General features: G+C 39.8%; 1 protein-coding gene across 1 annotated transcript in view; it reads left to right on the plus strand.

Annotated features, from left to right (window-relative positions):
- The window catches only part of LOC124279609 (glutamine--tRNA ligase-like), a 100,674-nt gene that overhangs the window by 36,386 nt on the left and 50,880 nt on the right, over positions 1–13,408 (plus strand).

Below are 13,408 nucleotides of genomic sequence, written 5' to 3' on the forward strand. Positions count from 1 at the left end.
GGTGGGGTAGGCTATTGGTTCGTCATGCCGAAGCGCGTAAAACTAAACTCACTCACTCACTGTTTTAAACGGTCATAGAATTGTTTGTGTAGTGTCTTTGTATCGTATAAGTGCATTATGTTGGTGTTTCATGTTAATAGGACACTGTGGCTTGGAAGTAAAGTTTTTGTAATGAAAATTAGTTTCATATTTTTTCAGTAGTCTTCACTGATCCATTATCCTTGTTATATTTTTAGAACCATTACAAAACAGATGAAAGTAAAGGTATCATGTACGCCATTGCTTGATAAATACTGTTAAAAGAGATTCGAAACCTATGAATTTCCGACTGATGAAGTTAATTGAATATGATCTAGAACGTATGGTTTTTGCAAGATGCATAAGTTTAATCAAGATTTTATTCAGAAATTTGTATTTGATTGACATTTTACTTTATGTTTTGCTAAGCAGATGTTTAGTTGTCATAGAAACATGGTATTCTTCATTGTGTGATGACATCCATGGTTTCCACAATAATCATTTGTTTTTACAGTTGTATAGGCTATAGTGTTTCTTCATTGAAACGTTTTTGTTGATGTTTGAAAGTTTTCAGTATACGATGAAAGAACTCATCATTTATCATGTGACATCTTACTGTAATGAAATTGTGGTGGATAATATAAGTATAGTCCGTTTGGCTCAAAAGCGGACCGATGAATTGCAATCTAACTCGAAATCTGCTAAACATATAATGCTCAATGAAACACTGATCATAATCAATACAGCAGACCAACTCTGTGATTTGTTTGCAGGATTTATGTCCTAAAATTAAAAAAGTTGTTTAACAACCTTTCATTAAAATTTTGACACAGTTCACTATTTGTTACGAGGGAAGACTGCAAAGAGAGGAACAGCCAGGTGTACGCGGAGCACGTGCACAAGTGCTGACAAAATCATTGATTCATTTACCTAGCTGTGCCGTATCCATCCTTTCTCGAACACCTGGCTGTCCCTTTCTCTGCACTCCTCCCTCGTAACAAATAGTGAACTGTGTCAATATTTTTACGATAATTTGTTAAAAAACTTTTGATCAGTGTTTCATTGAGTATGTTATGTTCATTAGTTTTCGAGTTAGATTGCAATTCATCGGTCCGCTTTTGAGCCAAATGGACTATAGTAGCAGTATGACATCTTCCTCATGGTGTAAAACCTAATACAATACTCATAATAAGATACTGCTAGTAAGAAGGTATCTTAGCGATATGTTTCCATCTACCTTTTGCTAATATCAAAACAAAGTGACAGTTGGAGGAAAACAGCTTTCTGATTTAGCTGATGTTTACCTGGGTTGTGTCACATGACTTTCATTGGCTCCGAAACAGTGTACAGATTTTTTACCTCGAGTGAGTGAGTTTAGTTATACGTCACTTTTAGCAATATTCCAGCAATATCACGTTTGGGGACACCAGCAATAGGCTTCACATATTGTGCCCATGTGGGGTTTTCGGTGTGACGAGTGAATGCTTTAACCACTAGGCTACCCCACCACCCCCTTATGACTATTTTTTAATTAGTCAAAGTACAAAGGATTTGCTTTCCATTCTGTAATTTAATTTCATACCCTGACGATACCTGTTACTTTCTCAAGATCACGTGAACCAATCAGGTCTCTGCATTCTGACACAGAGGTATGAAAATGAGTGAATGAGTGAGTTTTGTTTTACGCCGCACTCAGCAATATTCCAGCTATATGGCAGCGGTTTGTACATAGTCGAGTCTGGACCAGACAATCTAGTGATCAACAGCATGAGCATCGATCTGCGCAATTGGCAACTGATGACATGTGTCAACCATGTCAGCGAGCCTGACCACCCGATCCCGTTAGTCGCCTCTTACAACTAGCATGGGTTACTGAAGATCAATATTCCGGACCTTCACAGGTTGGTATGAAAATGAAGTATAACTTGTAAAAATACCCACATGACCGTTCTCATCTCTCGGAGGAATTACCTAAGTATTGCACGTTTTCCTGCAATGACCACATTAATATATTATGACAGTTTGTGATTTTTCAATTGGATGCTGACAAAAGATATAGTTCCAACTGCAATTTCATTTTGTCAGACAGTGGCATAACTTCAGTAGGCAAAATATCAGTTGCCTACTCCTGTTTTGTTCTTTGGTCAATCCATTTGCCAGCTAATTAGAGCACCTGCCCTTTCCCAAGAAGAAGGGTGGTAGGGTAACCTAGTTCTTAAAGAGTTTGCTTGCCACAGAAGAACCAGGGTTCGATTCCACACATGGGTACAATGTATGAAGACCATTTCTGGTGTTTCCCCGCTGTGATATTGCTGGAATATTGCTAAAAGCGGCGTAAAACCATACTCACTATCAAAGAGAAGCACCTCTGATCCAAGTCTGTGAGACGTCATGTACGTGTGTCTGCATATCTAGCCATGATGTCATGAAATGAGTCAGGTGGACACACAATAACAAAATGTACCATGGTAACGATTTTGGACACATTTTGGTTGTTAATAATTGGGGAAAAGGCTCCAAGCTGCAGAGACCTACAAGCTCAGATTAGGAAATTGATCTCCCAAAGCTAGTATCCTCTTGAAATTTGTAACAAAAATATTGCAAAATGCCCTCGCTATGTCCCAGTTAGATGCTGATTTTCATTATCTTAGGCTAATGTTTTGATAGCGATAACAGTTATTGCAAGAGTTTCTTAAGATTCCAGATGGCTATTTCTGACTTGATTGTGGATTGACAAGGTGAATGTCATGTTTTCTATAAACACTGAACCAGTTCACTGTCTGACCTTTCATATCTGCATCTTTATTTATATATGGTAATGTATTTATCTGTTAGCTTTGGCCTGCTGAGAGATCTGTGAATGTGAATGTGAATGTGAATGGTGTTGGTACTTTGGATACTAAAACACATTTGAAGATGATACTTATCACCCTGGTTGGCTGTTGGTATGAAACAGATAAAATAATGGTTTGGTTGCTGTTTAACATATATACCATGCCACACCATGCCATGCCACACATGCCACATACACACACACGCACATGCGCGCGCACGCACGCACGCACGCTCGCACACACACACACTCATGCACACACACACACGCTCATGCACACGCTCACGCTCACACTCACACACTACTTACGTATATGCAATAATTTTAAATGTTAAACCCTATTTCACATCACCTCACCAACTCCATTTGTTTGTTCCAAGCCCACCGTATTTGCTGTCTTGACATGTTATTGAAGTTGCGAGGCCCTTTGATGTACTATCATGAGATGTCAACAGTGATCTGTATTTTCCAGATTGGTATCAAGTGTTTGTGTCTTTGATATTCATGGTGTTGGGAAATGGTTCTGAAGTTCAAACCTATCCATGTAATACTAGTATCCGTTTTAGCAGTTACAAAGTGCAGGCCTTTGAATGCTGACAGTGATGAACAAGTAACGATTAACATTGCTTTGATAAGTGCTGACAGAATGGGGCACAATATATGTTTATCACCTTCAGGATCACAGAGTCATGCAAATATCGTCATGGAGATTCCATGTTGGAACGGGTCAGTTGCAATGTGTGCTTATCACATGATGTGACTTAATGGATTGCGTGGTCTTAAAGCCCCTGCTTGCCACACTGAAGACCCTGGTTCGATTCCCTGGAATATTGGTAACAATGTTATCAAATATTGTTGACATGACGGGCAGTGGGGTAGTCCTAGTACTTAAAGCGTTCTGACAACATGAGAAATAAGCCGCGGGTTTTGTGGCATTGGGTCACAGAATCTTATTGGCATTTTAGTGTGATCTTACAAGAACAGCCCTCTGAATATATGGGGTAGACTTGGTCTCCTACAACCCATGCATCATCCTCTATAATCTCCAGGGTATACGTTACGATCACTCTCCACTATATGCACCCTAGATGCATCCACGGCTTGAGGCGATAATTTTATTACCTCCCTTGGCTTGCTCCGCATTCTCACAGTAGCCAATCAGCTAAGCCGCCGTTACAACCGAGCTTGCCAGTGTCAACAAAGATAGCGGTCGCAGTCACTAAGGTATGTTCGCAGTACCACTCAAATGTTTTGTGAAATAATAAAGACAAATTAACAGATCTGAAACTTTAAAAATGAAAGAACTCCTTCTACTTCTTTCAGAGTACCTCTGCATCAATTGTGTTGCCAAGTTTAAACGGTTAGATAATTAAAGACGCGAAAGTGAGTAGTGATTGGTATGCTCAACATCCCAGCGTAGGCACCTGATTGGATAAAAAGCCAGCCAAGGGAGGTAATAAAATCATCACCCAAAGCCGTGGATTCATCCAGGGTATAGTGGAGAGTGATCGTAACGTACACCCTGGAGATTATCGAGGATGCCCATGCATGTGGTACCAGGCAACTAATGAGATTGATGGTCAGATTCTCTGACTTGCGTGTCATCACTTTCCAGATGCCCAAACTGATGCTCATGATGTCAGTCACCAGATTGCCATGATCTGTTACAGACCACCCAAGGTGGAACATAGCGGAGTGATTGTTAAACAACAAACAATACACCAGAAGTGAGGTCCTGAGATCTAATCAGACATGGTCTCTCCGCATGTTGTCTAGTTTATCATCGTGATCATAGCCAGGGTAAACATGGAGACTTGGCATCCAATATTTTGAATTCATCAAACCAACTCTATATTATACAAGTGATCTTAACAGAAACTTCGTTAGGTACACAGTCAACCTGGGAAATAACCAACCATGATTTTCCCAAGTCTGTTAATAAAAGTCGCTTTATGCCCTCAAGCTCAGGAAATGGATGATGTTAGCCTTCATATCAGAAGCTAATTTGAAATATTACAAACTAATTTAAAATTTTGTCCTCAGGTGTTTATGAGAAATGAGGTTCAGCCAGTGCCAGACCTAAAAACTAGACATACAGATAAGCACTCATCCAGACATTTATATACAAGGAAATGGGGATGCAGATGGAAATTGAATGCATTTGACTTTAAAATATTTTACATGTTTTAAGGTTCGGTTTCTTAAACATTATCTTTAAAAGCCTTTAAGGGATGTGAGGTTTGTGTTTTAGATTGAGTGGGTTTAGGTTAACGTCGCTTTTAGCTATATTCCAGCAATATCACAGCAGGGGACACCAGAAATGGGCTTCACACAATGTACCCATGTGAGGAATCGAACCCAGGTTTCAGCGTGACGAACGAATGCTTTAACCACTAGGCTACCCCACCGCCCTGTTTGTGTTTTAGAACACATTAGTCACAGATACACAATCAAACAAACATTTCCGTTGACTAGTACTTATTATGATAACATTGGACAGATCCTTTACTAATGGCAAATTTCTACCAGTCTTTATAACTTTAGTAGGGCGGTGGGGTAGCCTAGTGGTTACAGCGTCCACTCCTCATGCCAAAGACCTGGGTCCAATTCCCCACATGGGTACTGAAGCCCATTTCTGGTGTCCCCCCCCATCGTGATATTGCTGGAATATTGCTAAAAGTGGCGTAAAACTAAACTCACTCACTCACTATAACTTTAGTGGGGCAGTAGGGTAGCCTACCGGTAGTGGTTACACGTGCGTGACCCGGGTCCGATTCCCCACATGGTACAATGTGTGAAGCCCATTTCTGGTGTCTTCTGCCATGATATTACTGGAATATAGCTAAAAGCGGCGTAAAACTAAACTCACTCACTCACTATAACATTAGTATTCTACTGTTCTGGCAAGGCCTTTGCTGCTGCTGCCACCTTCTATCACTGCTTCAACTTCTTCCTGTGTTGCCGAGGGGGTCTGATGATTTCTGCAATAAGCATGTGATTCATGAAAGAACATGCCATGAAGTTCTGTGTTATGTTATAATCAAGGAAAAAATATTTCCCCAAATTCTGACATTGCCCAGGTTACAAGCATATCAATATAAATTAATCTCTGTTCTACAGACTTCCTGTACGTCGTCATAACATGTCCCGCTCCAAGATTAGACCGCTGTAGAGCATAAACACAATCTAATACAGCCTGTTTGTGGATTGGCTAAAACACGATGCCGTCTTCACTTGACGAGATAAATTGTTATTTTCTCCCTGTATGAACAGAAAGCCTTTCATCTCGGATGACGACCTGTCCATCAGTAGACACAGATAGCAGGATGGCATTTTGTATCATGAGGACTTTATGTATATAACGGGAGGACCTGTTTTGTGGGAGTGTGGTTGAGATTGTATGTCACATGGTGTTGTAGGCAATGTGTTTATGAGGGGTCTGGTGTGGGGATCAGAATCTACATGAGTGATTGTGTTGCTGGTGAAAGGTTTTACATGGAGATTGCATATAGGATGTTTAGGGGGAGACAAGGATGATGGTGGTGGTGACTGGAGCTTACAGTCTGTACAAGAAGCTGTATGGCTGTGTGCCACTTTAACAACTAGCCTGTTGCCCGAGTCAAGTAAAATTTCTTCAGGTCCAGAAAGATAGTTAATTCTAGTCCTTTTCATGCATATAATCTACTGAAAATGATTCCATAGTTTACTGATCGAAACAAATAAGGGAACACATAAAGGTCTTCTTCTACTCTTTTCTGACCGCCTCCGTTGTGTGGTGGTTAGAGCGTCCACCCAGAGAGCGGAAGGTTGTGGGTTTGATCCCCGACCGCGTCATACCAAAAGACGTTAAAATATGGTACTTGTTGGTCCCTGTCTGGCGCTCGGCATTAATGGGTACAACAAGGACTGGTTGGCTCGGAGTCAGTATAATGTGTCTGAGTGGGGTATTCATGCTTCACTGCGGCATGGTATCTCAGTGGGCTAGCACTATAAAACCAGCTTCAGTCTGGGCTAGTACAAGCAGCCGCACATACACATACACACGCATGCACGTCGTCATATGAACGAAATATTCTCAAGCACGACGTTAAACCCAATTTCACCTCATCTCACCTTTCCAGGTTTGTATGCAGTGTGGGTGAAAATCTTGGAATACATATAGATATACTTGTACTTTGACCATATTTTCTACCATGCCTCCTCATGAAATTCAGTATGCACCAAATATGTGATATGCAAAATAACATGTAATGTTTTTTATGAAGCCATATCATTTGAGTTTCAGGTGCCCCAATTTTCTTGTTGTACAAGAATATTTAATCTCTGAATGTGAAGGTCAATGGAGCTGACAGTTTGTATAATTGATGCAACCTATGGTGTTTCTGAAGAGGGCTGACAAGCTTTCTGATTCTGCTGACTATTTCTACATAAGGCAGTTGAGCTACAGAATTAGACTAACGCTTAGTCCCTGATATATATAATTTTGATAGTAACAAATAAACCCATTTGAATTGAAAGGGAAGTTTGGAAATCTAGACTTGCTTAATTTAGGGCTTTAGCATTGCGGGGAGGGCTGGACAGAAGGGACAATAATGTGGGTCAGAGTCTGTTGGACTTCAGGCCCTCTTGGATCTTGTTGTTTCTGGTTTTGTTGGAGGTGGACCAATGACACCTTTCACATGGTAAAGAAGTAATTGCGTCTCTGCTAATTAAACCTGTGATTGATATCATGAACTACGTCCCACATCCATCAGTCTCCCAGGTTACCAAGTCTGACCACCCAATCAACTTACTTGGTTTCTGATAACCAATTCTACAGCATGAATACTTTGATATTGATTTGATAAACATGGAGCTGAGATTGATTCACCTAACAAGGCCCAGACCCGAACAGCCATCACACAAATGTAGCCCAGAAGTCTGTTTGACAAACGCCCAGCATGTTTTGTGTAATTTTATAAGCAACTCCTGTCTAAAGTCTGGGGGAATAACTATAATCTATCCACATGGTTTACTGATGTTTAGATTCCACAGTGTTGTGTTGACAAGCTGTTTACACTGCGACATGTGCTGCCACTGTTCTGGTGACCTGCGAGCGTGTTCAACAATAAATACTTGCTTCTGTCGCTGGCGAGCCTTGTTTCTGTATCATTCCTGTAACAGGCTTATAATGAAGGTTTGAGGTCAGAGGTCGGACATGTCACATCTCTTGTGCTGTTTGACATGCCGCCAAAACAAACATTTTTTTGAAAAAAGCAGTCGTGTTTTGCTGATGACTTTAAAACTTTTTTAGATTTCCAAGCATTACCGTGGATAATTCAGATTGATGTGAATACTTATGGTTTGTGTTCCATGTTCTGTGGAGATGATGATGATGATGATGATGGTGATGGTGATGATGATGATGATGATGATGATGGTGATGATGAAGCAGTAATGAAATGTTATTTGTTTCATGCTAAATGTATGCTAGAATTGACATTTTCAGATAAACTCTGGTTAGAATTGCAGGGAGTTACCTTGAATCCTGTATTTGAGGGTCCCTGGGGCTCATACCCTTAATTTTCAGGGGTCCTAGACAACAAAATGGGGGTGCCAGACACTTAAATATTATTATTAATACTGTTACTGTATTTGCGTACCATGATCATCACATTGTCACAGTAATTAAGTTACAAATAATACCATTACCCAGCTAGTAGCAAACTTAGTGATAACTTATTGTCACGTGATTGGAATTTTACAAAAAGTGTTTGGACTTTTTCTGAGTACCTGTGGATGCTCTAATAAATTTTGTTGTGTCCATTGTCAATTTTTATGCGTATAGGACACAGGAATTTGCGTCCTGTAAATACCTGGAATCGGTCTTCATTTACCATGCTTGTCGTAAGAGGCGAATAACAAGTTCAGATGATCAGGCTTGCTGACATGGTTGACACGATGATCACTCGATTGTTTGGTCCAAATTATTGGTTATTTACAGACTGCCGTCATATAGCTGGAGTATTGCCTTAGACAACAAACAAACAAGCAAAACAAACATGTTATCTTAACCAGTTCTGATCACTGGATTGTATTTGGTCAGACTCGATTATTTACAGACTGCCACCATATAGCTGCAATATTGCCGAGTGCAGCATTAAACAACAAACAAACAAACCTGTGCTGGTCGTAAGAAGTGACCATGAACCTGTTGTTCAGGCACCGTGACCCGTTTGTTCAGTCACCTTGACCCGATGTCATCGTGACCTATAGACATGGAATATTACCGAGTGTGACATTAAACAAAATACAACACATTAAAGTTCTCTAGATTTGAAATTTTGCACCAGAACATCAGTTTATCTATTAATGTATTGATAGAAAAAGAAGAAATCTTTTTTCCAAACATATGAAGATGGTATTACATCCATGACACAGCCTTCACTTGAAATATTTGGCTGGCATGCAATCGCCGACCTAATTGTTCTTTGAAGGAATTCAATCAGGTTGTGCGGGTATTTCCATTTACGGGGGATAAATCGATTGAATCTTGAACCATGCAAAGCAAAATATTTCTGGAAAAAACATAATGTATGCAAATAGCTTCTGAACAATTGAAATTTGATGAATAAAAACTAATTTTTGATTTGTTTATGGCATGAATAATTATTGTGATTAAGACTAATGTATCGGCAGAAACAAATTGGAGTAATTGTGTTTTTCAATTTAATAAATGCAGCTAGAATTATTTAAAAAATCACCTTTTTCACAGCATGGGGCAGCAATGTAGGGGCTGTTTCAAAAGCAAAAGATTCAAATAAGCCTTTGATGAGACCAGCAAGGATCATGCTTATTTTACAAAATTAATAACTTCTTGAAGAAGTTTAGAATGAGGAAATTGGTCATAATTTGTTCTGGAACGCATTACTGAATGGTGTGGCAAGTTAGATGAAACACTGGGGGTCCCCATGATGCACCTTTTTCACCTGGCAGGTGTACAATTCAGGTATGACATGAAACCAGTGTCATTTGATTACAAACGGGGGAATGTTTGATGGAGATTCCATGTTTATATAATCCTCAAGCCACCCGTGCTGGTTGTAAAATGTGACGAGGGGGATTGCTTCCATCATTATGGGTAATATTATTGTATATTTTCCATGACTGGTTTCACTGGTTGGAGTTGGTCCGGCATTTCAGGCTTTCACAATGAACTCATCTGATATGTAGGTGGAAATATGTCCCAGGGGCATGTACCTTATGCTTGGTGTGTTACAAATGAGGATTGAGTGGTTGGGTTAACTGGGATGGCTAATTGGCATCATATTGGCATCCTATTTCATACTGGCATCATATTGGCATCATATTGACATCATATTGGCTTTATATTGGCATCATATTGGCATCATATTTCATATTGGCATCATACTGGCATCATTCCACACCTGGAAATGTTGACTTAATGGCGCTCCTATGCTTGACTGCAAACAGGCTATCAGGTTAAAGTGCAATTCCGATCTGTCGTAACTTATTAATGTCCCATTGCATCTTTCACAGGGTTAATATCTTGTTAGAGGTAGTCATCAAGTCATAATGAAAGATTCTGTGTGTGTCACAAATATAGGTACTTTTTGATGATGATGATGAGGATGAATTAGTCGTTGAATAAGTGGAAACTTTGAACTATGCACCCAGTAATGTTGATATAAAGATTATTCAGGCACAGATGTCCAATTTTCGCTGCTGAGAGTTGTCTTCAAGCATGTCTGAAACCTTCGAATCTGGTGTGTCAGAATGATGTTTCATGGGTGGCAAAATGGCAAATGACCCCTCCTTCCACATGAAGCTAACGTTCTGTGATATAACTGAAATACATTTCTCAAGCATGTTTGACTGGATGCAGATTATTGCATCATTATAAATGAGAGAATGGATGTAAATACTTAACTTTACAACCCCTGTAGAACACAAACGATTTGACTTTTTGAATCAGAAATGTACAAAAAATGTCAAATGCATGTTATATAGGTTTGATATTTCCACTCACTCACTCATTACCCACCCATCCACCCACACACTCACACCAAACTCTTCCTCATTCTCATTCACCCACTCACTCACTCACTCTTAACCCACTCATTCTCAGTCACTCACTCACTCACAACCCACCCACTCACTCATAACCCACTCGTTCTCACTCACTCATAACCCACTCGTTCTCACTCATTCACTCAAAACCCACCCACTCACACCAAACTTCTCTTCTAACTCACTCACTCACTCATAACCCACTCATTCTCACTCACTCACTCACTCATAACCCACTCATTCTCACTCACTCAGCCACCCACCCACTCACTCACTCACGCCAAACTCACTATTCCTGCTAACAGAACCTGCACTTCAGTAACAGCCAAGCTGCAAAACATGGAAACATACACCAAGAGCCCCTGGCCACCATTCCAATCCAGTATGGAATCTCCCTATTGTTACAGCTCGGAGCAATGCTGCTACTTAAAGTGACAGTTAATTTCGGGAAATGTTTTAAGAATTTGCCACACCCGGGGTTTTGTTTTTCTCCAACTCTGCTGTGTGTGTGTGCCTTTGTCAATATTTATTCCCCTCTGGCACACAGATAACAGACAGGTAGATGACAGGATACAAACAACAACAGGCGAGATAACCGACAGAGATGTGCCAGGAAGTGAACGATGGAACTCAGATGGTTCGTCTTCCAAGCAAGTTTATTGTTATAGGATCCCAGCTCTCTGTGGCAATATTTTGTTATCTTTATTGATTGAACTGCAAAACACAATTTCAACTTTTGAATGAAGGCAGTGAATGAAAAAAGGATCAAATTTTGTTTTGGTTTTCCTGATACAATTCTACTTTGGCTTTAATTACTTAGACCAAAGCTTGGCTTGTGACTAGATGCTTTTTAAGTTTCAACACTCAAGTTTTTGCAATCAACAATTTGCTAAACATATATATACTCCTAAAGTGTGTACTTTTGAAGAATAATTATTTACATAGACCATGAGTGTGATAATTAAGCAATCCTAGGTAATTGGGGGTGACGGGCATTGGTCAAAGGTTCAAGGACGTCCTCAAGGTCATAGCCTGTGAAAGAGCTTTTTTACTTCCAAGGTTAAGAGGCATCTATTTTAGGTCATTGGAATATTGCTAAAAGCGGTGTATCAGTCAGTGTCCATGGGTCATTGTTAGAGCTGGACTGTGACCTGGCAAGGTTATCAGTGATGTATATAAGGTCAAGGTCATGAGTGTGTGTCTCACAGCGAGCGTGTTCCCATGTCGATCATGATCGTGGGGGTTGTGTCTGTCACTGCCGATATGCTGGTCGTCTGTCCTCTGTAGCCATCATCCCTGCACACTCAGTTGTCCATCCCCTACCGTCTTGGCCAGCAGTCGTAGGTTTGACTCCATCATGTTTTGCTGCAAGGGCTTGTCACTCTGTATATACACATTGTGAAAATTGTCAGTGTCTTTCTACATTATTTTCCCCGCTAGAATTGATCTTTTATCTTCGGTCGACTTACACTCAGCAATGATCACACCTTGGGTTAAAGGACTGATGGGTTAACATTAAAAGATCTCATGCATAAATTGAGATCTTTTAATGTTTAAACCCATCTGTGATGTCATCTTTTTATGTAGCATTTATTCAGAGTATTTTAACATTTTCCTTCCATTGTTGGTACGGGTCTCTCTCAGTTCATCTCAAATCTAAAATAGACAAAATTGTTAACACTGCAAGTAAAATCGCTGGAGTCAGATTTGAATGTTTATCATCAATATATGAGCAGCAAATCGTGAATCAAGCTGTCAAAATCATATCTGACTGTACTCACTACTTAAATTTGGAATACAACCTTCTCCCTTCAGGCCGCCGATACAAAGTTCCAATTGTGAAAACTAAGAGAGCCCGTACATCCTTTATTCCAAGTACCATATCTCTCTTAAACAAATGTGAAGATATCTAAATCAAGAATTTATGTAAATATGTTTTGTATCTCTCTAATGTGTCAGTAGCTCTGCTGATGTAACACAAATTCCTGAAAAGGCATTAAAGTATTATTCTATTCTATTCTCTCCGCCTTTATCTCTTGAATCTCTGTTAATTTGAGACCATAACTAATCAACTTGTTAATTATGCTCACCACATTATCTCAATTTGACTGCACCAGATTTCTAATCACAATATTCATGTGTATCGCGTTGTGTTGAGTAACTGCAGTATCACGGGCACATGTAACTTCTGAAAAATCTTGTGAGGTGGCCACACCCATTTTATTTTAAACAAATGGAAAAACTTTTCACTCACTTTTCTCATCCGATGATTTCCAGGGCAGTTGAAACTGGAGTAAACACTTTCAACACTTATAAAGTGTCCAAACTTTTAAAAGTCAGATTTTGTTCAAAAAAAGAAGAGCAGAAAAACGACCAATTTCTCACTCTCAAGCATGTTTATGCATATGTATTGTTGTTGTTTAACACACTCAGCAATATTCCAGCTATATGGTGGTGGTCTGTAAATAATCAAGTGTGGCCCAGACA

Source organism: Haliotis rubra, unplaced genomic scaffold (assembly GCF_003918875.1).
Source record: "Haliotis rubra isolate DU_JTF1 unplaced genomic scaffold, ASM391887v1 Scf253, whole genome shotgun sequence".
NCBI lineage: Eukaryota > Metazoa > Mollusca > Gastropoda > Lepetellida > Haliotidae > Haliotis > Haliotis rubra.